Consider the following 27595-nt stretch of genomic DNA (forward strand, 5'->3'; position numbering starts at 1 on the left):
GAAGGCTCAGAAGAATTGCTTTTATTTTCCTTTTAGCTAAGTCCTGTCTCCCCATTCATCCTAAGCTTATCTCATAACTTGAAAAGTTATCCACTGATGCCATATACATAGTTCTCAGTTTTTTTCTCTCTCTTCCCTCATCCCAGAATCAAAACCAACTAATTGTAGCTGTGTAGTGTGTAATCAATAACTATTTAAATATTTTCATTTATAATTAGTAAGAAAATATAGAATTCCTACATTCACATCTACGCAGGTGTATTTTGTTCTGAGCTGTACCTGTAATGTTCTTAGGAAAACCGAAAATAAATTAAGCACTGGTATAGGATAAATATGTTATCCTTTCAAGAGTTAGGTGTCTTTCCCATCTGTTTTAAGTTCTTGAATCTTTCCACACGATCCCTTGCCATTGACTGAAGAGCAGAATAAGTTGACTGTTAAAGCTGTATCCTGCACAGTGCTGTTGCTTGACAAACGCCTCTATCTTATGACACCAGTTGAAGGATTTTGGCAGTGAATCAATGCAACTGATTCTAGTTTTCGTGGAGGAGGTCTAGTGTATCAGATGTGATTGATTGATGGTATTACAAAACATCAATAGGTGAGCCACAGATGCTTCAGAGTTTTGTTTCAGAAAAGTGCTCAGAAATCTGACAAAATATGACAGTTCTGGGACTGTCCAGACCTCTTGGATGTACGAAACTGGCTTATGAAGAGAACATTTTTCATGTGACTTTGTATTCAAAGTACTGTGAGCCTTGCCTGTGATCCCACGTAGACACAACCAAGCAAACTTCAGTCTGCAGGTCACGGTCAGCAACAGCCACGAATCCAGAGCAGTGTGGATGTGTCATCAGTGGTCTCAGTGAGCAAAGCCTCTGCAACCCTATTTTCATGAATGATGATACCAACTTGATTAAGGCTAGCTGATGCAGGTCAAGGGGCACTGCAGTCAGTATTTATGATTTAAGCTTTGATTTAAGAAAATAAGATTGTCAAAATCTTAATCTGGAGTTGTTCTAATCTCCACTAAGGAAGCAACCTTTATGTGAAGTTGTATTTGTCATTCTAGCTATAGTATGTGTGGATATTTACAGTCGGGTATTGCTGTGTGCAGGATAGGAATATACCATCTATTTCTGCTTTGGATTGTGTGTACTATAGCACTGGTGCTATATCAATTGACAGTGATTGTTTATGGCTTAAGTAATGCCATTGTAACTGTTCTCAAAATAGTAAGTGACAGCATGCTGTTTGAACAGTGTATCCAGCCCAGCTCTGAGGTTTGTATCTGTATTGCTCTGATCAGATGCTTTTTTGCTTTCTGTGCTGTCAGTGAACTGCTGGATGCAGGTGCAAGTTGGTGTTGAATTTTCCAATTAATAGTCTAGTTCCAGAGCCACCTCTCCATCTGGCTCAGCAGGCGGTCGCTGTTCAACAGGGGCCCATGGCAGGAATACCGGGGTTGGACAGGCCAGAAGTGAGATGTATTGGCAGAGCTGTGCTGGAATTGAAGAGCGTTTACAGATCAAGGCTGAGTGGATTGACATTGCTGTGCACAGGGAAAATTGCCCTTTCTCTGTCTGGTGTTAACTAGTCCATCATTTTTGTGTGCTAAAGCTGGTAAAGGCTGTGTATGTGGTAGTAGGAGAACAAGGGCTGAGACTGGCAGCCAGGAGTGTTAATGATTGTAATCCTGCTGCACTGACTCACTCGGTGACCTCAGGTTGATCACTCGACCTTCTCTTGCTAGTTAGCTGCAGCTGTGAAAGTGGGCAAAAGCAATACTTCATCAGCCTCCAGATGCTGGATCCGAGCTGAGTTTTCTCAGGGAAGCAGCTCGTACAGAATATTCATTTCTCTCATAAGTTAAAAGAAAAATGGGCGAAGGCAGCTAGTTAACTTGTTGGTAGCTTGTTAGGGAGTTGTCTCCATCTGAATGTGATGTGGACAGTATTGCAATGTATACTTATAAAATGTATGTTAAACTTTTAGTTTATTTAGTGAACTGTAATGTTTTGAAAAGCAACGTGAGGTTCTTTTCATTCAAACTTTCTTCAAAAGGAGAAGTACATAGGACAACAAGTTATAAAGCACTTCCATGTGACAGCTACATATATGTCGCCTATTAACGTGTTTGAACTATAATAGATCCTTGTATGAAAGATTGTGTGTTTTATTTATAGATATTTGAAATTAGTTACTTATGTGTTATGGGGGACAATGAATAGCGAGGGCTTTGGGCCAATACAAGATTTCTCTGTAGTGTGAACGAAGGCTGCTTTGTTTTGGTTCCGAAGTATTTCTTTGAATAATTGTGGTTTGGAAAACCAAGTACACATTGAGTCCATTGCTGTGTTTCAACTGTGGATTTGATTTTCAGATGAGAGCACGTAAATTGGCACGTGGACTCTGGCATTTAAATGATTAAATAGTCCTTTCAGAAAGCTCAGATGCAAGATGAAGAGAACTTGAACGTAGGTCTAAAAGTTAAAGTGTACATTGGGATGAAGACACACACTGAGAAACGAGTTAAGGTGTAAAATAATCAGCATTCAAAATAGGCCAACCTGAAACCATGACTATTTGTTAATTAAGTTTGGATCCAAATTCGCCTTTCATGAACATCCTAAAAGCACAGCAGATGGTGCGTTTTGGTTTTGACTTATTGTCGGTTTTGTCTGGATGTGTTTGCGTACAGGCTGTGCATCAATCGAGAAACGTTTCCCCTTTAGAAAGAACTGTCTCTGAAGCTGTACATAGTGTTGTGGTTTCTTACGGAGAGATTTTTTACCCGCTACGTAATACTTGTTAACGGTCACATGATACCCATCCAGTTGGTAAGGGTGCAAGTCAGGGCTATCCCCTCAGGCAGGCTTCATTTAAACACTCTTCTTTGTGCCAAATTTCCAGGCATTTTTCTCTCCTAATGAATGCATGTGTTTTAGAGCGGAGACCTTTGTAGCCCTTCTCTCCCCTTCCCCCCAGTTCTGCGCCTGTTTCAGTGCTGGGTATTGCATGGGGGTTTTACTCAAATGGTGCTCTGAAGAGTTTCAGAAAACCTGTCAAAATGATTAAGAGTCTGAAATTCTATATTACATTAATGTTTTTAAAGCATTTTATTCAACAGACAATATAATATGAAATATAACAAAAAAAAAAATCAAATACTGGCTCTTACATAACGCTTCTTGAGGGGCTGCTGTCACTTTATTGAAAGCAAATATTTTGAGAAGTGTGTCTAGCTCTGCAACGTGAGGAAAAAAAATTGAAATAGTCTGTGCTGGTGTCAAATCATTTTTTAATAAACTGAGAACATTTATAGTTTTCAGTCTCCATTAGAAGGTTTTCTTGGGCAGATTTGACTGTAAACTCATGCCGTTTATTTAAAAAGGACTTCAAAACCATCTGGGATTTTGAAGTTTGGGGTTTTTAAATATTTCTTTCCTTACTGCGATGAGCAAGAAACTTCTTTGGAAGTGCTTCATGTTGGCTAAGCTGGCAAGGCCCTCCAGCTCTTAAAGGGAAACTGATTCACTTAGTCATTTTATCCAAGTGGGGAGAAAAAACATAGCACTAGTAGAGTAACAAAAGAAACCCCTGGCTGAATATTTAATGACTTGGGGTAAGATAGGACAATGAGAAATAAGGTGGACAGTTCTGAATAAAGAATACAAGACATGAACCGAGCTGGTTTTCAGAACCTGTTTATAATTGATTATTTTCTTCCCTCCAGATTTGGGCTTTTAACCTTTTAATTTGGGGTCAGAGCTAAAGACATTGAACCCCCAGAGGATCACTGTAGTGAGCTGTAGGTTCTTATAACTGTCTCTTTATGCTTTAGCTCATAGTCTACCAGAGAGGATTGCAGGGTTTAGTTAATTTTGTTTGGTTCGCTAAAGGTTGTTACAAATAAATTCATGCTATGCCTGATGGTGGTTTTATACCCTGCCTTTCTGTGTATCCTGTTCTCTTAATGTGAACTGAATCTCAGCAAATAAGGATGGATGGGTTCTTAAGGCATTTTGCCCACCAAGTAAGTAGAACCAAACTACACCTGGTTTCCTTCCAGCACTTTCAACTCACCCGTTCTTGAAAGCCCCAGTGATGCCATTCCAAGCTTCTATCAGCAATTTAGTTAATTAAGCTAGAACTGTTAGATAGTTTCTTACAAGTCTAATCTGAATGTTTTGTGATGAAGTTCAGTCCACTTTCTTCTCATCCTACTCATCGAGTACTCATCCTTTTTGCAGCAGCCCAGTGATATGTCTGAAGACAGTTATCCTGTATACCTCCACCCTTGTCTCTAGACAGTATGATATCATATATTCTTTTTCAGCTTGGTATCTCAAGGGAATTAAGTTTCTGTAAGTCCTGTGGAAAAGAGGAGTTGAGTAAAGGAAAGATGAGTGAATTGGTGCTCTTACAAAAAGACACGTATGCAGAATTCAAGTGTTACCTATTCTGAGGCATCACCTTGCCAACTAGCTGGCTCACAATTACTAGCTGGTCAGCCAGTATGAATGTTGCACATGCTGCCTGTTATCCAGACAGATAGGAAAGCAGTGTGGGTGGGAGCTGGAGAGCTTGGGAGAGGTGAGTGGGGGAAGGAAAGGGGATGCTGAAACAAGGACTATCTTAGAGAAAATAAATGCTGAGATTATTGTGGTGGAGGGAATAGGACTAAAGGAGAACTGAATTTTTTTGTTTCAATGTTCACTGAACTGTTGATGTTAAGACTTGTTTTGAGCAGGCGTGGGAGTCTGGTACACATCCTAGGACCCAAAATTCCTGAACTTTCCTTAAGGTCATTTTGTAGTCTGAGCCAGTCTAATTATTTTATAATGGGATGTAAATTATTTGGAGAATGTATTGAACTGAGCATTCAAACTAACAAGTTCTGTTCCATGTTCTACTGCTGGAATGAGAAGAAAGAGATCTTTGTATCAGGATTTTCATTATTAAATTGGTGATGATTATCTATATTTTGAAATACATCAGTGAAGAACACTATATACATACTGAGTTATCAGTCTATATCTTTTATCAGAGGAGGGGAAAATGGTGAATATCTTAGAGAAGCATTATATAAAGAAAAATCAGTGCAATTTGCCTAACAAAAAAATACTACATCTCTACAACTGAGATCTTTGTACCTTGCACTTACATGTGATAACATGCCAATCTAAGCATTTCAGCAAGTATATGATTTATACTTGGGGTTTTTGTGCTGGAAAAGTGTGGTGATCTGTAGAGGAAAAAATCAGACTTGTCATATGAACTTCTTTCAGCACAACAGTCAGTTAAGAGCAACATTAGAGAAGTGTGTGTATGAAGGCGAGACTCACTGCCAGGATTTACTTAGTGATTTTTGTTCATCTGTGATTTCCATTGCCCTTTCTGTTTTGATAGAATTTCGTTGTAAATGACTCTAAGCTCCAGTCTGGGTTTAGCTAGCATTATTTAGCATGCAGGATGTCAAGAGCCGTGAGTATTGTCATGCTGTTATGACATTGCTGCCTGTACTGTCTTGTGATGGTCCCTTTCAAAGTTCTCATTTAATCCGTTGCAAGCTCTCCATATCCCTCGTGTGTCAGGGATAACAGGAGTTGTAGATCTATTACACTAAATCTGTGTGAGAAGGCTTTGATACACAGAAATTATTCTTCTTTCCTCAGTCAAAAACAGTGCTGGTTTTTTATCTCTTCTTTTTTTTTTTTTCATGATTTTACAGCTTCTGAAGGTCTGAAACACACTGAAATAAAGGTTAACATCATTGGAAACGTAGAATTTGCTTGAGATGCTTCTTGAGAATCTATAGTTGGCACTTTTCTGGATTGACCAGGTCGAATGCAGAGAGTTTTAATTGGAAGAATGTTCAAGAGTAGGTAGGTGGTAACTCTTAAAGGCTGGGGGAAATACAGTGACAGCTGAAAAAAGCAAATGTGGCATTTCGGAGTTGTACATAGACAGTCTTCGAAGTGATGGTTCAACAAACCTCTGGAAAGATTTTTTTCAATAAAACAGCCTACATGACTCTAGAAATAATGACACACAGGTTTGTGCCAGAGCAGATTGATAGTGGAAGGGTGGAAAAAGTGTAGGAAACTTTGTTCTTGTTAAATGGTAAATTAAGTTGTGTTACTTGCCTGTTAAAAAGCAGATGTACATGCTGGAAATAGTTCCATGAGGAGATCCGCAGTCAGGAATCAGAAGCTCAAAGAGTGTTTCCTTCCAAGGTAAAAGTTTTTCACGAATGGTTGTGTAAGCACCCCCAGCACAGCTGAACAGTATGTACCCAAGAGGTACCGACTTTGTGCTAGCACAGCCTTTTCCACCTGTGAGTCGAAGTAGGTAATGAAACTTCCAAAATGTGTTTCACTTTTTTCACCAGCAAGGAAAGAACGTACAAAATGTATTTCTAAATTATTTCAGCAATCCCAAGAAACCTAACCACGGTGAACAGTGACATGGCTGGGGTCAGAGCCAGGCTTCGTTGTTCAGAGTTTTTTCATTTGAACCACTAAACCATACTCCTGAAGAAAGCTAAGAAGTAATATGTTAGACTTCTGGATTATAGGAAGCACAGTGCGAGTCCATTTATGATATAGGGAAGAGCAACAGATGAACCAAGCAAATTAAATTACCTGGAATTTTGCCAAAAGAGGGAAACAATTTTCTCTGAATTTTTTGAGAGCTCTGGCCCTATTTGAAAAGGGCATCTGTGCACATGTAAGAGAGCAAGTGTGGGGCTAATGATTTCCTGCGCTAGAGCTTCCTGGTTTAATCTGGGAGTCTGCATGATTAGACATGTTTCACATTATTTTAACTGAGAGGGATATTGAAATGTCCATCCTGCTTTGTGCTCACTGAGGGTGAGGTGGTTGGTCAGAGCGCAGAGTTGACACGGACTGCACAGCCCACGGTGTGCTCATGAAATGATTCAGGAGCTTGTGATCTATTGGAAAGCGAGCACTGGAAAGACTGAGAGTCCTGGGTATAAATATCAGCTATTACACTAAGGACTTCTGCGGTTCACTGTTAATCACTCACACGCTTGCTCTCTTGTCCCATTCCTGGTTCTTTTTTCCCTTGTCCATCAGTAAGCACAGACTGGGTGCTGGGGCAGATAGGCTTTTGGTCTGAACTGTTAAAGCTATCCTTCCCCCCCCCGCTTCTCTCCTTCACTTTCTGTATGTATATACGAGCCAACCAATTTATCATGGCTGCTGAAGACTAATTAGACAGCATTATTGTGTTTTGAATGTGAAAAAGTATCTAAAGTGTGTCGTGCAGCATCTGTAGGTGACCCATGGAAGTAAATTTCATTGAAAATAAGTTGTATTTTGAATACAAAACTGAAATAGAAGACTCTCTTTACATGGTAATTCTGGAACTTGATGTCTTTTCCTTAAAAGTGGTTATTAATAGCAATAAAAATCTGAGGCTTTCAGTCTCATAAGAATGTTGCTCATTAAAAGCAATGTTAAGGTGTTCACATACCTTGTAGTAAATGGAAGGGCATTGTGTAATTTGAGTGTGGGAACTGAGGGAATGCACAAAACTAAATTCAGCTAAATTCTGACATTAAATATTTGAGAAAATGTATCAGAGAATCAAAGTGATGCTGTAAAACCATGGCTTTTGGAGCCCTGCTAGTCTTTATTTTCTTGCCCAGATATTTCAATACACCAGATACTGATTCCAGGATCTGATTGTAGTGGTTGCTCAAGAAAAAGGTTTGAGTCTCACTTTGACTCTTCAGCTGTGTAATTTCACTAACTTCACCAGAATTTGCTACTGGTTAGTAGTTATTTCTGTTAGCAGTTATTTCCAGATCTGAACTTGAAATGGTGGACTGGTGGAAGTCGAAGGGGCAAGGTGGCAATTGTGATATGACCTCTCCTGTTGAACAATCTTATTTATTGAGCCTGAAAAAGGCAATAGTGTTCCGTTCCCCTGAAATGATAAACTTAGTAATGTGACACAAAAAAGATAGTGACTGTTCCTCACTGTGGGGAACAAAATGAAACTCAAGCCCTTAAGTCTTATTGTTAATAGTCTGAACCCAAAAAGGGGAAAAACAAGCTGTGTCTTAAGGATGATGCATCTTTCCAGCAATTCATATTTTTCTTCTACTTTTCCATTAATAAACATCTGCTCCACTTTGAGACTTTTCTCTGAACATTTGGAAATATTTTAATGCCCTTAAAATTGCAGATTTCTATTAACAGGCTTGTGCTTTCCTCTTGCTTTTGGTATCCTCGCACCTGTTTTGCCTTTGGCATTAGGCACTGGGTAATGAGGTTACCTAATGTGTTGACTGTTGGCTCCAAGTTCTTTAATAGTCCAGCAGGATGCCTTTCCTGCACTTGTTTGGGTTTTTTTTTGTTGGGCACAGGGGAGAGATGATGTGTAAGGAGTCCTTTCTTCTGTAAGCCTGTTACTATGTTTGGTATTGTTTTGAGCTGAGTTTTTGATATATCATGAATTGAAGGAGAGATGTGTCTGCTTTCAGTAGGAAAAAGTGGTTGTCTTGGCTTTGACATGGCACAGGATTTTTTTCTGGGAGGTGAGGTGCTCAAGATCTCATCATCAAAACCACAAATGGCATGTTAAGAATTGTGGTGAAAGGAATTGGAACAAAGCATCAAAGCAACACAGTCTATTATGTAAATCCCAGGTACACTCACATCTCTACTATATTCTAGTTTCCTCTGACTTGGGATGTAACAGAACTAAAAAAATCTTTATAAAGGCCAAGGATAATGAGAGGTGCAGAACGGAGGAGAGCTGAAGTAGCCTCAGGCTGTCCAGATTGGGAAAGATGGTTGGAGAGAGTGCAGGGAGGAGCGGCGTGTTAGAGGCAAGCAGGAAATCTTTATTCCTTGTTTTTTTTTCACAATACAAGAGTTAGGGGACATGCAATAAAATTAATGGTTAAGGTGTTAAGACAAATATAAGTGCTTTTGGGACAATGTATTTGAAAACTTCCTAAAATGAGACAATGTAGATGTTTTTTTCAATAGCACAAGTAAAACCAATGGGGTAAATGAGGTGTTTCTGATTAATGTACCTATAAAATATGTAGCAGAGTGTGTGTGTGTGTCCAGGTTGTCCTTACCATATATGTTAGTGCTAATTCAAGTCAAGATCTCCCTTTTTTTCCCTTTTTTTTTTTTTTTTTTGAATGTATGGGTATGCAACAGTATCTGCTAGGTGGCATGAAAATGTTTAGGAGAAAACAAACAACAGAAGAGAGAAAACTATGTATGGAAAGATAGGAAGATCTTTAGGATGAAAGGGGTCCTTCCTGTTGAAGTTCACAAAGTTCCTCATGCAGAATCAAAAAGTGTTTTTTGACAAATTGTCTCAAAAGTCTCATAAAGGATCAATTTTTAGACTTAATGGTCATAGCAGCTTAACTTCTTAAACTTCATTCCACACTTCAACAGCGTAATTGGGAGCAGAATTGGGCTTTATCTATATTTCATAATAGGAGCATATTCTTTTCAAATAAGAAGGCAATTATTTTTTTTAAAGGTTCTGCAAGTTACATGAAAAAGCTTGGAAAGAAATCAAGTCTGTGTAAGGTTTTGTAATTGTTGTTCAACTGTTCTGAATTTCTCTTGCTCAGTGCAGCATTCAGACCCCTGATTCTTCTAGACAAGATTTAGAGTTATGATTTTGTGCCACCCTATAGCAAAACATTACTGTAGTTCTTAGAATTTGGTGAAAAATGTAGGGAAAATTAAATCCATGTGCTACCCCCTGGGGCAGACCTATGTCCTCCCAGTTACCTTAGCTCCTGAATTTCACAAACCACTTTTTTTCTTCCTAAAATTAATACTACATTTAAGTTAGATAAGGTCACATGTTATTTAGTCCCCAGTGAAGATGTCAGAATTGAAATGATTTACAGTGGAAATAGAATTGTAGTGAGAGAATTACTGCTTGTTATTGCAGAATGGCAAGATGAGGCAGTTGCTTATATGGAGATATAATATGGTTATATATATATATATATATATATGGAGAGATGACTTTGAACTCTCTGATGCTGTTGATGCTTTATTCTGGATCGGCTCCCTCATTTTTGAGGCATTCGTTTTTTTTCTAATACTTTCTTTAGTAGTATTTTACTGAGAATCACAGAATCATAGAATGGTTTGGGTTGGAAGGGACCTTAAAGCCCATCTAGTTCCAACCCCCTGCCACGGGCAGGGACACCCTCCACCAGAGCAGGTTGCTCCAAGCCCCATCCAACCTGGCCTTGAACACTGCCAGGGAGGGGGCATCCACAGCTTCTCTGGGCAACCTGGGCCAGGGTCTCACCACCCTCACACCAAAGAATTTCTTCCTAATATCTAATCTAAATCTCCCCTCTTTCAGTTTAAAACCATTCCCCCTTGTCCTGTCACTACTTGTCCTTGTAAAAAGCCCCTCTCCCACTTTCCTGTAGCCCCTTCAGGTACTGGAAGGTGCTAGAAGGTCTCCCCGGAGCCTTCTCTTCTCCAGGCTGAACAGCCCCAACTCTCTCAGCCTGTGTACAGAGCAGCGGGGCTCCAGCCCTCTGAGCATCTCTGTGGCCTCCTCTGGACTCGCTCCAACAGCTCCATGTCCTTCTTCTGTTGGGGCCCCAGAGCTGGACTCAGCACTCCAGGTGGGTTCTTATGAGAGCGGAGTAAAGGGGCAGAATCCCCTCCCTCGCCCTGCTGGCCACGCTTCTTTTGATGCAGCCCAGGACACGGTTGGCTTTCTGGGCTGCCAGCGCACGTTGCCGGCTCATGGCGAGCTTCTCGTCAACCATCACCCCCAAGTCCTTCTCCTCAGGGCTGCTCTCAATCCATTCTCCGACCAGCCTGTATTTGTGCATGGGATTGCCTCAACCCACATGCAGGACCTTGCACTTGACCTTGTTGAACTTCATGCAGTTTGCACAGGCCCAGCTCTCAAGCCTGTCAAGGTCCCTCTGGATGGCATCCCTTCCCTCTAGCGTGTTGACCACACTGCACAGCTTTGTGTTGTCGGCAAAAAGGGTTGAAAAGGGTGTAATTGTCTAGAATGAATGAGTTTGGTGTCCATGAGAAGGCTTTGGTGGATAGTATGATCTAAGCTTCAGCAGGATTCCTGCCCACCCTGCCAGCTTGAACTGGAAAGGCCATCTTTAGAGTGAGAAGAGAATTCATTCAAAGGCTTATTTACTGATGTTATGTATAATTATAATCATAGGTGCTTCTCTTATTAGGAGAGCAGAGTGGGAGCACGGATTCCTGCTCCTTTTAATCAAATCGTTAAGAAAGTCTCCTTTCTCAGATTGTTAGATCTTGGGTATGGATGCTTTGTCTAGGTAAAAATGAGATTTGAGGTTCTTTTTAAACCTTTGTCCAGGATTCCCAGCCACTTAGAGTGGTACCTCAGTCTAGGTTGCTGGATGTCTGGGGATCCTGGATGTGCTCCCTGTGCACACAGATCATCTCTGCAGCCTATGTACAGTGAGCCCAGCACTCCTGGGAGGTATCAGCCCTATTCCACATGGGCTAAAAGGAAAATATGCACTCGTCTAGTAAGGTTGATGTATCCTGGAGCTCAGATCTTGCTGCACATGTGTGTATTTTGCCTTTGGGGGCAGGGGAGCAATCTATCCTAACACACAAAAGGCACAAGTAAGAATGTCATCAGCTTGGGAGTTGAAATCACTTTTATGTCTGACTCGCTGAATTTCGACAATGCATTTCAGTCTCCTGTGCTTTTTTCCTTTATATCTACAGTCTGTTTACAATATGGGATCTGTAGAGGTCAGTCCCTTAGTATAGACACAATGCCTAGCACAAGGAGGGAGGGAGTAGACAGAAAGTCTTGATCTCAGTTTGGCCCTCTGGGAAATTTTGTACTGTAAATAGAAGTAGTAAAAACTATCAGGTGATGACACTTTTTGGGCTGAATTTTTTTGAACTGGAGACCTAAAGGTGAAATCATCTGTATTGCATTACCCACCACTATGGTGTCCAGACACTCTTAACTTTCCATGCATTGACAGGTTACTACTTGAGCAGCACGCTGTGTTGTGGAAAGACTGCTGCTTTGCCCACAAACAAAGCTCAATGTGTTGCTTTGGAAAGCTGTTGTTGGGACACTTTTCATGAGCTGCCACTAATCCCGAAGGATTTCTTAGGCATTTATTTTGTTCAAAAGGAAAAATTCATTCCTTAATTTGAATGCTATAGCATTTGTTACTGTGTTTAATTCCCAAGAAGCAGTAACCTAGGTTGTTTCTTCTCGTTATTCCTTTGCTTTTTGCTGTGTGTTCTCGTATTTCCTTCATTCCATCTCTCATCCATTTTGCTTCTTGTGCCATCTCCCATTCTTATCTTCCCATCCTTTTTTTGACAAATCTTGTATTTATAGGATAGCTTCTGTTATGATGCGTGAATCTTTGCTGTGTAGCCTCTATGTGGTACATTAGTGTACATGTTTGTGCTAACATGCTTTGGCCAGGACTTACGTTGTCTTCTACTTGTAACACCTTATTAGTAGTAGAGGCCATAGCTCGTCATTTAAATCTTGAGTAAGATGAAGCCCCCTTCTCTAGAACTACACCATTTTCAACTGATTTCTATTGGTCTGGCAGCCTCAAGCATTTGAAAACTGCTGCTATGTCTCATCTGTTTAAACAAATTTAAGCAGCTGTGCTGAGCCTCCTTCTCTTACACTTGGTACAGTCTCAGCGTTCACTTGATGATAATTCCTACACCATTAAGTCTATGAATTTTTATTCAGACACAGCTATTTTAATTGTTTCCAGACACGCTGCTACAGTTAGAGGACACTATCCGTTTACAATAATAATAACAACACACGCTTTAAAAGTTTGGGAGTTCAAGTTTGCTTATGGATAGAATGGCCAGTGGGCTCTTGCATTGAGCTTCTGAAACATTTTACTCATTATACAGTCAAGAGTTCAAGTGAAACTTCCTGTGATGATTTTTGAGTGGTTTTGTTCCACTGAAGAGCACAACCAAATGAAAACTTACAGTAATATTCTTAGGTTTTTTTCCACATACATAGACTAAATATTTTGTCATTAATCATCATTCTTTCAGATATCGATCCTTTAACATAAAGCCTAGACTTTACTGGTGGAAAAATGGTGCAAAGAAAGAATTTTGAAGGTGATCCCTTAGTTTCTCTCCCCACATTGAGCTGTCTTCTCTGTTCTAATAATCACATGCACAGGGCCGTTGCTTCTGATAAAGTGGATTTTTGATTGAAAAAGCCTGACCCACAGAACGCTCTCAGTTAACTACACCTGTGCAATGCCAGGAGTAGCCAAGTTCTCTTTCCCGTAATTTCTAAATAACTGTGAAACACATAAATTCCTAGCCTTGACCTTTTTGTGCATTCCATACAATTTTGGCATAGGAACACAGTTGCCTCAAGCCCAGACTTGTGTTGCAGTGTAACAGCTCGTGGGCAGGAGAACGATGCAAATGTTCTGTGCACTTGCACATTTATATCCATTTCTTCAGGGACCATAAAGCAGGATTCTGTACGTTTTAATATACAACTTAACTTTTTCCCGTAAGCATGTAATTTCGAGGCCATTTGTCTCAGATGGTTATTCATGTCTCCGAACATGTGTAGTTGGATTGCATCTTGTTAACATTGGCCCTCTCCTTTAAAGGCTGGAGCTGCTACACGTAAGGCTTGAACAGAGGCAAAGCATGCAGGATATAAGAGACATATGGAGCCTTATTCCTGCATCCAGTTTCTTAGCAATTAAGAGAGATTTTTTTTTTAGTTCATAAAACTTAGAGATGAAGATAGTTGAACCTGCACATTATCTAAACAGGAATTAAATTCTTTCAACTGAATGGAATTATACCAGTTAAAGACAATTTTAACAATATATGATCCATCTAATTTTAAAACAGTGGCTCAAAATGTTTGGTTGGATAAGATGCTAATTCTGGAATTGCTTACATTAAAGAGGCCAAAACCTTTGAAATTTAAATATTGAAGAGTAGGTTGGAGCAAGGTGTTTGGGGTCTTTTTTTTTCCTTTGAAGGAAATAGCAGAGATATTTATGAAAATATGCTGCAACAGTGGTTGGGATAAATTGTTAGATTTTGCCTTAAAGAATGCAACTTAATTATTTTTTTAAAAAGAGTTAGTGTTTTAAGCGGTGAGGTGGATTTGCTGTATCTTGATCTACTTCCCAACACACTAAGGAGAACTGGTTGCTGAACTACGAACAAAATTACTATCTGTATATCTGCATCTGTAAGGATTTCCTTGGTTGCTGGACAAAGCAAAAGCTCCATTGTAGCACTTTTCTGTGCAGATCCCTGTGATAGTCCTGCTGCAGTCCTGGTAGGGATGTTCTGTATAGTGTGATAATGAGCTGATGTCAAAATTATCGTGATCCATGATGAGATGAGAAAAGAGCATGATTCTGGGAATCATTTGGGGAGTGATTTAGGATGGAAAAATTGGAAATCTCTTCAGTAAGGACATGCCTTTATGGGCAATAGACACACTGAGTACATTCTTAGATAGCTGTAGATGTCTAATACGGTCAAGGCATGGCTTTGTTACTTAACATGGGGTCATATGAAGCAGAGGTGAAAAGAATGAGTCCGTCTCCTGTGACTAGAGGGAAACCTGACTGAAAATCTTGATCAGATTTCTGACAGGAAAGCTGAAGCTGTAAAGATCTGTTATTTTGCATAACCTCAGACATAATGGTTCATGCTTCTTGGTTAAATAACAACATCTGATTCCACTTCTTCTAAGCAGTGTTTGCTTCATTTAAGTAACCTTAAAAAGAGCAGCCCAGCAAATCCTTGCACCAGCAGGTGTGTCAGCAGAAGTTAACAGGTTGAACTTCACAGTTCGCTGTGCATCGGTGATGTATTTGTATCATAAACATTCTTTATCTGAAGTGAGAGGCAAATAGATTTGAGCCATCCTGATGACAAACTTGAATGATGTTCTGTAAGTTTAAATTCATTGAAAGTATAGATTAAAATGAAGTGACATGAACAGGAACCTGTTAACAGTCAAACTAAAAGAAACAGCATAAAAATGTGTTGTGTTTTTTTTTGTTGTTTTTCTTTTTTTCTTTAAAGTGTAATTGAAGCCTTCTGATACCATCCACAATAGGAAATTTCCAGTTCCAAACTTGAAAATAAATATGTAGGGAAAAAACCTCGCAGATGTCTGTGCACTTACCTAAGTTTCGGTGATCTCTTTACATGACAGCAGTACACATGCACCCTTCACTGCTCTCCACAGACTGTGCTTTGAAATGCGTGTGTTAGGTGTCTAGTTTTGTAATATCATCTTGTGATGAAGCAAGCTGTACAAACAAATGAGAGGGCTAGTGATTTAAGTCTTTGTGGGGAGAAAAAATAGTTTGATATTTGATAACTCATATTGTAGTTAATAAATTATACCCATTTAATATCAACTGAACAGATTAACTTGTTCACTGGCTAAGAAGAAAACAGTGCTGGCTTCCATTTGTGTCCTGAGAATCAAGTAAGAGATGCTGTTGCTTTATGCTGATCGGCGAAGAGGGAAGTGAATACTTGTGTGTGGTAATCAGAGTTTAAGTATCTTTTAAAGTTTATATGAACACAGATGTTCTTCAATTGAATTACAAGATCTTTTTAAGAAAAACAAAACAGACTGTGCAGGTTAAAAGGAGACAGGGAAGCAGCTTTGAAGGTAAAAATATTCTATTTAATGTCCTGCCTGTACTCACTGCATCTGTCTGTTTCTCTCCAGGGCATCACACCTACACAGTGTAGGTATGTAGGAAAGTTTGGCTTATTGTGTCATGCTCAATTACAAAAATCAATTAAGTCTTATGTAACCTATTTGGACAGTGTGTGCATAGCACAAACCACATCTTCTGTCTTTTACGAGTTGATCAGGTTAGGGTCTTGTCCTCAATTTCTTTTAAACATTTTTTTTGGAGTAGGTTGGTACTTGCTGTCATTGAACTGTAGTCTTGTTTTTGTTGTCTTAGTTCTGGACTAATGATAGTTTTAAGTTTTTTACATGTTTTTAAATGTCTCAGGTGCTTTGTTACTCCTTTCTTCCTTTCTGCCTCATCTATTGTATGTATTTGCTTTGCATGTACTTGCTTTGAATTTGACTTTTTTCCCTGTAGGTATTACAGAAAGCATGATCTCAGTTCTTTTGGCTTGTTCTGTTAATAGCATACCTGAATACTTGGCAAAACCCCATCACTCAGCGAATGCTGAACAGCTCCAGGTTTCTTTGGGTAGCCAAAGGAAATATAAAATTAATTAGCAACATAATTTAGGTCTTTACCTGCCTTGTAAAAGTGCACAAATGTTTGTACTATTTCGAGGCTTCTGGCTAAGATCCTGTTCTCCTGTTTGAGGATCTGAAATGATGAAATTCAACTGAATTGCCGGAAAGTTGACAATTAGTATTGGAGATTCTCCTGAAGTCTTTCACTGTTTTACGCATTCATTTGCAATTCAAATTGCTTTTGAAGTGAAGTAGCTACTAAAAAGGAAAGATTTTGATTAAAAATTGCATTTTAATACTGTGAGTGATGTTTTCCTAGCTGAGGACATTGGCTACCTTGGAATTGCATCTGAGTTTTTTGTATTGGGTTACTTTTTGGCACTGATTGTTTTCACTACACAAAAATGGGCGAGAGAATTCCAGCGGAGTTGCAATACGTTGAAAACACCTTAAAATCCATTTTTATTAACTCATAACTATTAGCTATTAATCTAAACCTAATTATTTCCCATATAGTATGTATGTATGCTAGTGCACAAATAATTCTTAAATATACCCATTGTCTGAAAAGAAACTGTAAAATCTAAGCTATTAATCAGAATTATCTTTGAAAAGGCAACACAGCAATGTTGTTGTAAATGATGTGTGATGTACACACATATATATGTTGCATTGTATTGCATGGCTGTATAATTATATATAAATGTAAATACTGTTGCCATACTATCATTCATTTCTATATCATTCAGAAAGAATTCCACCTGGGAAGGATGTTCTTCTCTTATGGGGGCAAGTGCTAGATTGGGACCACTTGACCATAATGTTACAGATCTATGTAATACAGCTGAATTGTGGATAGAACAGTTGGAAAAATGAAGTGATATAACTGAATCATTTCTGATTAAAGGCAATTTTGCTTTAAACTGGCTGATAATCTAAGAAACGGACGTGACTATGAAAAGATAAAGGCTATGTCCTGGTTTGCAGGGATAAAATTTATAGAATCACTTTTCTGTTAGGTTTGGTTTCAGTGTGTGGCCAGCTGTGGGATGGTGATCAAGGCCATCAGCAGTTAAACCCAGGGCCGCTGCCCCAGGCTGGCCCACAGGTGTGTTCTATAGCATTAATGGCAGGTTCACTATAAATGGGAAAGCCTGGGGGGATGGGGGCTCTTTGCTCTGCTCTGCTTCTCTTCTCAACAGTTACTATCCCTGGAGGAACTTGCCACCACTCTATGAGCTAAGTATAATTGTGTGTCTTTTATATTAGTATCGATATTGGTTTTCTTGATGTTGATAGGAATTCTAGGTTCTGCCTAAATTGCACTTCACAAGGTTTCCTTTGGTTATAAAGAGGACAGTTAATTCCTTCAGCACTAATCACTCTGTGTCCTCTGTGCCTCTTCAACATTGACGATTGCTTTGTGCTGTCTCCAGAACTCTGGTGTCTTTGCAGGAAATGGAACTCCCACGGGTGCTCATCCACTCTTAAAAAAATGAAGTCTTGGCAGCAGACCCCTCAGCTAAAGGGAGAGCTTTATTAACACCTTTCTGGGCTGAGTGTGTAGCATGGCGTGGTATCTAGTACTGCTCCTACCAGCTCCATTTGCAAGTGCAATGTATATTTACAGATAAAAAAAATGGTGAAGCTTGATAAAGCCACCTTTGTGAGAATGCACGTACAAAGAATCTTATTGTTTTACTCATATACTTAGCGAACGGAATAGAGGTCAGTTGGAAATGCAGATTTGCATCCATCTTATATAATTTCCTCCTGCACTAGTTGTCTGCATGGACTGATCATTTGCTTGGAAGTTCTTATTGTAGCCATAAAATAGGTTCAGTTGTCTTTTTGCCTTCGTAAGGAAAAAGGGAGACAGCACAACATGTAACAGTGTGCAGAATTTTGGAACGTGTGTTTTCTGTCTAGATTATTATGTTGTGTATAAAGTAACTAGCTTTTGTGAATAACTAAATGCCTCAGTTTTTCATCTTGGTGGGTTTATAAAGCTCAGTCAACATTGCTCATTTTATATCAGGCTCTGATTCTTGAATTTTGGTGGGAATTTATCCCTTGGAGAAACTGATGGGAGAATCTGATTCTCCGTAGGCCCTTTGTACTCACAGTTCATATGTCTCTGTTAGTCTAAGAATGATTTCCTGGGTTTTAGCTGATTTTTGTAGTGGTGTATCAAAATGATACAATGTTTCCTTTCTTTTAAGGTTCCTTAATCCTATTTTCAGGAAGAAATGGTTCAGACTTCATTTTATTTCCTTGGCAGGGGACCAGTTTTAAATCAGGACACGTACCCAGACAGCAGACGGTCCATAAGATGCTGAGCAATAGCTGACTCAAGCCCTTTGTTAGGGTGACACCCGCTTTCTCAGTTCCCATTTTCCTAGGTTGCATGGTAACCAAAAGGTCAGCCTTATTCCCTGAACAGTGGAAATCAAACGTAAGTTCACAATCCTGAGTATTTTTCATTCATCAAATCCTTCAGGGCCCATTCATTTCTAGCGTACGTGTTCGGGCGTATCTTTAGTTTTCCATGATTGCTCTGTACAGCTGGACGGATGTGTGGCTGAGCCAGAGGAACATCCAAAGCTGTCCTGATGGTTCCACGTACACTTGCAGCTTCCTTGCAAGAGCGAAGTCTTGCAACATTTTTTTGTTGTTGAAGCAGGGTAATTAGATGTAGATGGAATTGTGGAAAAAAACCTTTAAAGGAAGGTAGAACTGGTGGTGTTCAACTACTGCTCATAGGACTACTTATAGGGAGCATTTGATTATCTGGGAAAAATGTAAGAGAATCGGTTTCCTTTTCTGACAAACTCAGCGATTGCTAGGATCAGTGAAAAGCAAGCTGAAACGCTATAACCTGTAATAAATAGCTCTTTATCTGCTTTTTACACCAGTGTTTTCATATTGACTCATGTCTTGCACAACTGTAAATGATTTGATAATAAAATCCAGTGTATCCAGAGAGGCTTTGGAGTTCTTTTTAGATTGGAATTATCTAAGAGGTTTATGGTCACTTTTCAGTGGCCCTGATTCAGTAACTGATCACTTTTTACTTAAGTGTGTGTTTAGCATAACTTCATGTGTCTGCTATAGTCCTTTGAAAAAGATCTGTGTCTGCCCGTTCTAGTGTTGGAGTCCCAACTTTTAAATATACCGCTGGTTAGAAAAGGCATTACTTGCCGCTTCTGTGAAACATGTGAGTTTTTCTTTGTGTTTGTCCCAGACCTGCCTATGTGTGTTTTGGTTTAGATATAGATTTGAAAATGTATGTGGAAGGCAGAAATGTGTTCGTTTCCTTTGGCCGAAATGGAAGATATTGATGTATGATAATGTCGCTGTTAAATTTTTGGTCAGCCACAGTGAGGAAAAAATGAAACAAGTAAAAGGTTTGGTTTATGGTTAAGTACATGGATTATGTTTTCATAAAAGTAAATACCTTATGTTTATCCTCCATTGCAAATAGTATCAACAAATACAAGCTGATTATCTTTGACCTAAAATTTGTTACACAGGGGCTCTGAAGTGATCATCAGCCTGTAAAGTTACACTGATAAATGCCTTTTTGACATCTGATTGACTCAGCAAGCCACTTGGAAGCCTCATGTGTTTTACTCCTTGCAGTAATACATAGCTGAATTACATTTGTTTGAGTGTATTTTTGTTTGTTTTTTAAGTTAGAAAAACACTTAGCCAGGTCTTGATTTAACTGTCTGTTGTTGATAGTGACCTCCAATTAAAAAAAAAAAAAGATGAAACCAGCAGTAATCATCTGTAACCTTTGGCATTCCATGAGGAAGATTTTAACTTTAAAAAATGGCTTTACTTTCTTCGTTGCTGTCGTCTTGGTTTAAATGTATAATTTTATCAAAGTAACTATTGCAAAGATTAACCATGTTTTCCATGTGAATGAATGTGCCCTATATTTTGAAACATTTTCTTGTTTGATTTTTCATCGTGATGTTTAAGTGAAAAAACGGCGCTCTGCCTTGCTCCTCGGATGTGTTGCAATGGACAGCAGAGTGCAGACGCTATGGGAAGCATACACGTTCAATGTCAAACAAATACGTTCTCTTACTGGAAGTTCTCAGCTTAAAGTGGGTGCTCTTGGACACCGAAGCCTCCCATGTATGCCTGGAGAGCCATTGCAAAGTCACTTACGAGGCTTTAGCGAATGAAATAATGGGAAATCTTTTGGCGAAGAATTAGAAGTCATTGCACCTGGGTCTCTGTGCTGTCTTTTGGCCAGGGGTTATCACTTCAGCAGAAGGAAATTTGTGATCACACCTCCATTGCTCCAGTTCATTCTGTGTCTTTATGGAGATTTTTCCACTTTTGAGTGTTACCATAAATGAGGACCTTAGAAATTGGAGGCAGGTCTGACACCCTGCCTTCTTAATAGTGAAAATATAGAAACAATGCTAGTGCACTCTATGTGCTAAATAACATAAGTGTGCATAAATCAGTGATGTACTCCCTGATGAGACTGCTGCGCTCCTGGGTACTCTTCCAGCTTTGTAAGGCTCCCAGTCCTCTGTGGTACTTCACCAGGTGCCAGATGAAACATCCCCATGTTTCCTTTCTGTTTTAAATGCTTTATCCCCCAGGTAAAGCAGCAGTATTCAGTCTCCAGTGACAGAGAGAGTCTCGATGACTTTTGCTAACAGAAGACCATCTCTCCAGTTGCCTTTTATCTTCCTGCTCATTTACGGCTGCTCTTACTCTGTTCAGACACATCTCTCATTCCCCTCTCAGAAGTCTTGGTGTCTTCTGTATGGCGGTCTTCTCTCCTTGGTCTCGTGAGCAGAAAACAGCAGTAATGTTTCTAAACCATGTTAGTCTCTTCTATGCCAAAGCAACAGTTGCCTATGTTTACCCAAAGTTTATTTCACTGCCTTGTAAATTACTTTTTTAAACAGCTATGGGCTTTCAGCACTAGAGATCAACTTAACTTTGCTGCAGATTCTCGTCAGAATTTGGCCTGCTCTTTGTTTTTTATTTGGTCTGAAGTACAAGAGATCAGACTTCTACAGAAATGTTAAACTGGTGTGTGTGTGCACACGTGTTTTCTTGCCAAAGTACTAATGATTTAAAGGAGCATTTCTGACAGCAGGAAAGTTTTCTGTTCCATTTCTCCCTTTACGCAAAAATATACTGTATCTTATGTATTTGATTTACAGTTACCTGGGACTCCTAACAGAAACAAACTTCTGTGACAAGATTCTTAAAAATGTACTTCTGTTTGTACAGACAAGCACTAGGAGACCCTGGCTCAGTGAGATTTCCCAGCTTCTACTGAGGAGAATAACATGCCATAAGGGCTGAAAATTGTGGGTCTTTTATCACTGGATAGCAAACAGAGGTGATGGCCATCTCAGGACAATCTCGTTACATCTGTGTATCTGAGTAAATTTTTTTGCCTATGTGCTCAAGGGAAACTGAAATCTCTAATATTCCCTGAGCCCCATCACCTGTTTTGGTGGTGAAGGCCATCTTTTTCCTAAGTCCTTCTGTCTGTTGGCTTTAAAGAGCAATTATGCTCAACGGTGACTGAAAAATACACTTTCCAAAGCTCGTAAAGACTTGAAGTAGACAGGTACATCACACTTTTCTTGTACTGCCTCTTCTAGCCCTCTACCCTTCTGTAAGGGTGTATTGTAAGATCCCTTTTTACATATCCTTTCCTTGTAAAATCCTTTTACTGTAAAATAGGAGATTATATTCTGGTAAATATACCTGCTACTTCCAAATAACAAAGTCATGAAAAAGTCGATAGGCCTCTTATGTAACTCCAGTCTAACTTGCTTTCCCTGTTCACCCTCTCTTCTGTGCTGCTCTATTCAAGCCAACACCCATATCCACTAAAGCAGGGTGTGCATAGTAGCTCGGGGTCCCAGACACCGTGCTCCAGAATGTATTTTTCCAGCAGCTTTGGATTTGCCTGGCTGGCTTCTTAGCTGGCCTCAGCTCAGGCATTTTGGCTGGCTCCACTGCTGGCTGCCGTCTTAACTCCCTAAGGGTCTGATAATGGGGTCAGCTTGCTCCTTGAGATGCCATTTGCCTTTTTAACTAAGCTCAGATTGAAAATAGTTCGCGCTATGACACCTAACGTATAGTCTAGTGAACGGTGGTTAATACTGGCAGATATATGCGTATAGGGGAGAGCAAACAAATAACCTGAGCTCCTTGAAGCTGGTGTGTATGTCAACATGTAGTCATCTTAGTGTGTCTAATTTCTAGACAGTGCTGCTTGCTGAGTTAGTCGGGACTCCTGGGCTTTCACTTAGTGTGGCTGGCAGAGCACTGGGCTTGAGTCCTGGTCTCAGCTTTCATCTAGCCACTGGTGAAAAGAACAGCATCAGCAGGAAAACTTTTTAAAAGGCTGAGGGGAGCCTGTGACTTTGCTGGGTTACTGGCACCACCATTGCGTGTTAGAAACCAAGAAACTGTTCTCCTGCTGTAACAAGACTGTGTGGAAATAGATCATCGGCAGCCCCCTGTTCTTTCAGCAGCAGGCTGTGCTACATCCAGATTCTGTCAGTCTTTCTTTCTGCAAAATACACACTGCGTATATACTCTATATGATGCCTGTAGCTATATTGCTATACATTATTTTTTATTTTAAAGGAAATTTAAGTTTCATGGACTAAATATGAACGAATGCAAGTGCTGACTGAGCCCTCGAGGACCCTGGCGTGATAGCTGGCTGGTGTATGCAGTGCCTGATTTGTGTCAGTCAGAAGTCTAATTCTGGCATTTTTTTCAAAGATGGTGTGTCAAGAGGCTTTCAAAGAAAGTCCGTCAAGAGGCTGCTGTTTGGAGTGAGTGACTGTCCTGCCCTACTTCCCTGTCTGCTCTGGTGCATTGCCTTGCCCTTCTTAACAATTACCTCGTGAGTATTTACAGGCTCTGTCACAGAAACAGATTGCGTGAAGTCACGGATTGAGAGCTGAAGTCCAGTTTCTTTCTGGAAACTGGGGAGGCAGGAGAAGAGAGGGAAGTGGAGTGTGTTAAGCAGCCACACTGCCCAAAACCAGAGCAGCTGTGACTGGGGATTTGAAGTGAGCTACCAAAAGCTGCCTGTGAAGGTCCCTTTCTCCTTTGTATATGGGGAAGGCAGGCTATGAGCCAGTGGGTCATGGAGGAGTCAAGATTCATTGAGTCAGAATGACTTCTCACTCCTGCAGTTGTAGTCCTTACGTAGGAGTGAGGTTAATCAGTGAATAAAATCAGTCAATCTGTCATGCTTGCACACTCTCTCTCACTTGCTCTCTCATCCAACTACTTTATCGTCTTTCAAAACTTTAGAAACAAGTGCCTTTTTTTTAATGAGGGAAAAGCTCATCAGCAAGAGAAGCATTACAGTCACTCATTTTAATGAATTACAGACCTGGTCAGAAATTATTCCATTGCATTTTACTGTAGAAATATAAATCAAACTTACCCTATTTGTTCGTGGAGGAAAAAAAAAGCTTAATAATGGTATAATATTGAAAAGTTAGTACAATTCTCAGAAAGTAGTCTTGTCTCAGAAACACAAAATAGTAAGAAAAGTGACATCAGAAAACTGAAAATGGTCTTCATACCTTTCTTAAGGTATCCCTTATAAAAATCGAAATAACATATATTGATCATGAATTATCTGTGAAAGTATTAGTAATGTGTTCTTAACCTAGACTTAGACTTAGAGATATTTTACTGCTTGACACCAACTTAAAAGTAAATCGTGGCATAAAGAAATCTAATTGTTTGCCCAAGCTGGATTGTAAGCTAATGAAGGAGCTGGGAACGAACCCAGAACTCTGGATTTCTTCTGCACTCTTCGTTTAGGTCTGCATTATCAATACTGTCATGATTTAAAACAGGAGAAAGGAAACTGTCGGCCAAATTGAGCTATGATGTAAATGGGTAAAATGAATTTGGATGGTTTGATGCACTGAGGGAACTGATGGTTCAATGATCAAAATTGGATCCCTTAAAATTGGAGAGGACGTGTTAGGGAGAAGTCAATCCCAATTATTATTCTTCCCGGTACAGTATATGGTTGGAAAATCTGTAGTCCCATGAATGAAAGCCTGCTCTGGCACCCTCCCTAGCTAGGGGTGGAGGTGGAACAAAAGGAGACTCCACATTTTATATGTTTGGAGAGCCACTACAAAGGCAGAAAAATATTTTGACTCTGACTAAGTAAGGTCTCTGCACGGCTCAAATGATCTCCCAGGAATTACAAGCTATGCTGGAGAAATCTGGGAACAACCCTGACAGGGTCATTGGTCCTTTTTCAGGCTAATAATTTCCAAATTGTTGTATTAACCTTTTTACCTTTATCTAAAGGTCAGCAGAGGTAACATGTTTGTGAAGATTTCCTATGAAAATACTTCTTTTTTTTAATGGCTCGTTTTCCTCTCCTTAACACGGTATATGAGTTGGAAACATCTAGTCATACGTTGGATAAAACCCCACTTCATATTCTCAACTCTCTGATCTTATTCCTTTCAATTTTTAAAACTATTCTGGATAAGGTTCTACACTGTGTAAAATCAAAACTCATTAAGATTAAAAAGAACAGGCTTCAAGCATACAGATTAATCTTTTTTTAGTTACATCTAGCAAAGAACTACAACCTAATGGATGGAGAGTGAAATTCATTATCTTGAACTGCCTAACCCTTTGGGACTCTTTTTTGGGGGGGGCTAAATTTTCAAGAAATCTGCTACATATCTGCTTTGGAAACTTTTCTATGTGGTCCAGCTCTGGAAAAATGCTGTTGGTTATGGATGGCTTTTCTTTTGCGCTCTTTTTTTAGTACAAGTGCTATTGGCTGGAGACTCATAAATGAAGACTTATCAGTTGCTTGTAATTTATAGCAGGTGAATGATTGCTCACCACAAGTATATTTAAAAGAATAAACAAGAGCATGACTTAAATATCAGTTATTCAAGATACCCATTGCATGCTCAGCCAAGATCATCTTTTCTTGCTTTGTTTTTCCATATCTTTTTTTTTTTCTCAACTACAGTGTTGTGCTGGGCAAGGGATAGTGGAGTTCCTGAGCATTACACCCTCTGCTGCCTTTTTCTGCCAAGGAACAGCCCCTCCCTATCAAATGTTGCAGCAGCTTGATCCATCTAATACGGATGTGACATTACCTAGTGGTTAGATCACAGAACAGGCTCATTAATTTATTTTTTTTTTCCTTGTTAGTCCCTGGCACTGTTTAAACAGCTATCTTAGTTTTCCCAAGGTACATATTTCCATCTTCTGGGGGTGTTATAGAGTTTAAGTATCTGGGAAGGGATTCACAAAACTGTGAAGAAAGAAGATAAATGCAAAATCTCAGTAAATGTAGAAAAACTTTTCATAGATTTCTTCACATATCCCACTTTCTTTGGGAACTGCCACTCTGTTCTCATTCACTAGATGTCAATAACGTGAATAGCTTCACAGATTCTTTACCTAAACTGCAACGTAGTCATGCGAGCCAGCAGAAGGGTGCTTTGATGGAGGGTAAAATGCTTACCTCCTGCAGGAGCTTCACCTAATGCATGGAGGTCACAGGTGCAGTGGAGCCTTGAGACTGGGGCTCTTTTGAATAAAGCCAAATACTGGTCCCAGCAAGTGTGGCTGGAGGCAGTGTAGGCACATTGGGTGGGTCCTCCTTAGATGGTGCTGAGTGTTGACTCTGTCAAGGCCTTTGCTGTGATGATGGCTCTGTACGTTGTGCCTTGCCTGTCCCACAGCTCTGAGCACAAGGGCCGATGAAGTTATTCCACAGCACTAGGACTAACCTCTTAAAATGTGAAGCTGTCGTTTTTTCTGCTTAGCAAGCTTGTCGGAGGACTGCTGCAGCGTGTGTTGCTCAGATGTCCTGGCTGGCGGGATGTCTGTCAAACCTCTGCTCTCTGGTTCAACTTTAGGAAGAACATTCATCAAAATTATTTCCTAGCCAATGGAGCAGTGTGTGAGCTAAATGGGAGCCTGAAGCCAGCGTTCAATTAAAGGCAAGGGTAAATGTGAGCTCTTTTCAAGGAAAAAAATAATCCCAACTGCTAGACATCACCATATTGATTATTGTTTAACTTTGAAATCCATCCCACTGTTCTTCCACTGACAACGCCACCAGAATTAGGCTCAGCAAGACAAAATGAGCCATAGTTTATACTGTCTGCCCGCCTGCCTGGCTGTCTAGGGGAAGGAGCGCTTCTGAGCAGCACCTGTTTGAGTCTGGCAACGCTTGCTTTGTTACTGCAGCTAGAACATGGCAGCTTGGCCACGCGGTCCCGCCTGGGACCCCAGCCTGTCACGTAGGGAATTTCTTTTTTTAAAGCTGGAAGATATTTTCTACACATACTATGACAGTAAAGGCAGGATGTTTGCTGTCCGCTGTTAGTTATTATCTGGCAGCGTCAAGTGGAAAATACTAATAACATGAAAGGCTGCAAAATTATAATGTTTTAATAGGCCTTAACCTTTTGCAGTGTGACACCCTTTTACTACTCTGATTCCAAACAGCAAAGGCCAATTTTTCCCTATTATGTTTTGTAAATTACTACAGCCATGGGGCCTTATTTATTTATTTATTACTCCCATCGCTAACAAAGTCTATAATCCCATTGTAGATCCCCAGAAAAACTGGTTTAATTTACCTTACGCTCGTCGCAGCAACTGTAGTACTTGACATTAATAAGGTTAAGGAAGGAATTCCATTGCCTGAAGTGTTCGTTCAAGAACGGGAAAACCTTTCCAATAACAGAAGCGTGTGATTGCCAACCAGCGGCCCATAAAACCAAAGGGTAGACGTTTAGAGAGGAAAAGAGCAGGCTGGATGGGATGGAAGAGCAGATCTGAAACACTGGGGAGGGAGAAGGGACAAAGTGAAACAAAACAACAAAAAGGAACTGGGAGCTCTTGTTGTGCTTAATCAGATGAGAGTTATAATTAGTGCATAATTTCTGTGCTGACAGGGAAATGGGAATAAGAGACGTTCCAGCAGACCCTCCCCAAGGAATAAAGCAAACCTACGGGAGAAAAAGGAAACAAGAAGATTTGGGGAAAGTTTCTAAATATGTCATGGGCTTTTTTTCTTTCAGGCTAACTTTTACTTAGACAAGCCTTCTACTTTTCATCTCCTCCCCTTTCTGTCTGCCTACCAGAACTGCAGTGTGCTCAGTTAGCAACGAGAGAAGAAAAGATTGCAGTACCTTTCATAGAATTTTGTGGAATTGCTGTTTGCTGTTTCATTCTAAGCTAATTCACGGCTCAGCAGTCTTAACCTTTCTTCAAATATTCT

General features: G+C 39.9%; 1 protein-coding gene across 15 annotated transcripts in view; it reads left to right on the forward strand.

The window, feature by feature from the left end:
- The window catches only part of ZDHHC15 (zinc finger DHHC-type palmitoyltransferase 15), a 214467-nt gene that overhangs the window by 105669 nt on the left and 81203 nt on the right, over positions 1-27595 (forward strand). The window contains exon 15 of one of the 15 annotated variants that reach the window (XR_011048913.1): positions 23074-23190. The exons of the other annotated variants lie outside the window; for them this stretch is intronic. The gene's annotated coding sequence lies outside the window, so the exon portion shown is untranslated. Of the gene's footprint in view, positions 1-23073; positions 23191-27595 lie in introns of those variants that run through there. 15 annotated transcript variants of the gene reach the window in all.

The sequence above is a fragment of the Nyctibius grandis genome, chromosome 10 (genome assembly GCF_013368605.1).
Source record: "Nyctibius grandis isolate bNycGra1 chromosome 10, bNycGra1.pri, whole genome shotgun sequence".
Taxonomy (NCBI): domain Eukaryota; kingdom Metazoa; phylum Chordata; class Aves; order Nyctibiiformes; family Nyctibiidae; genus Nyctibius; species Nyctibius grandis.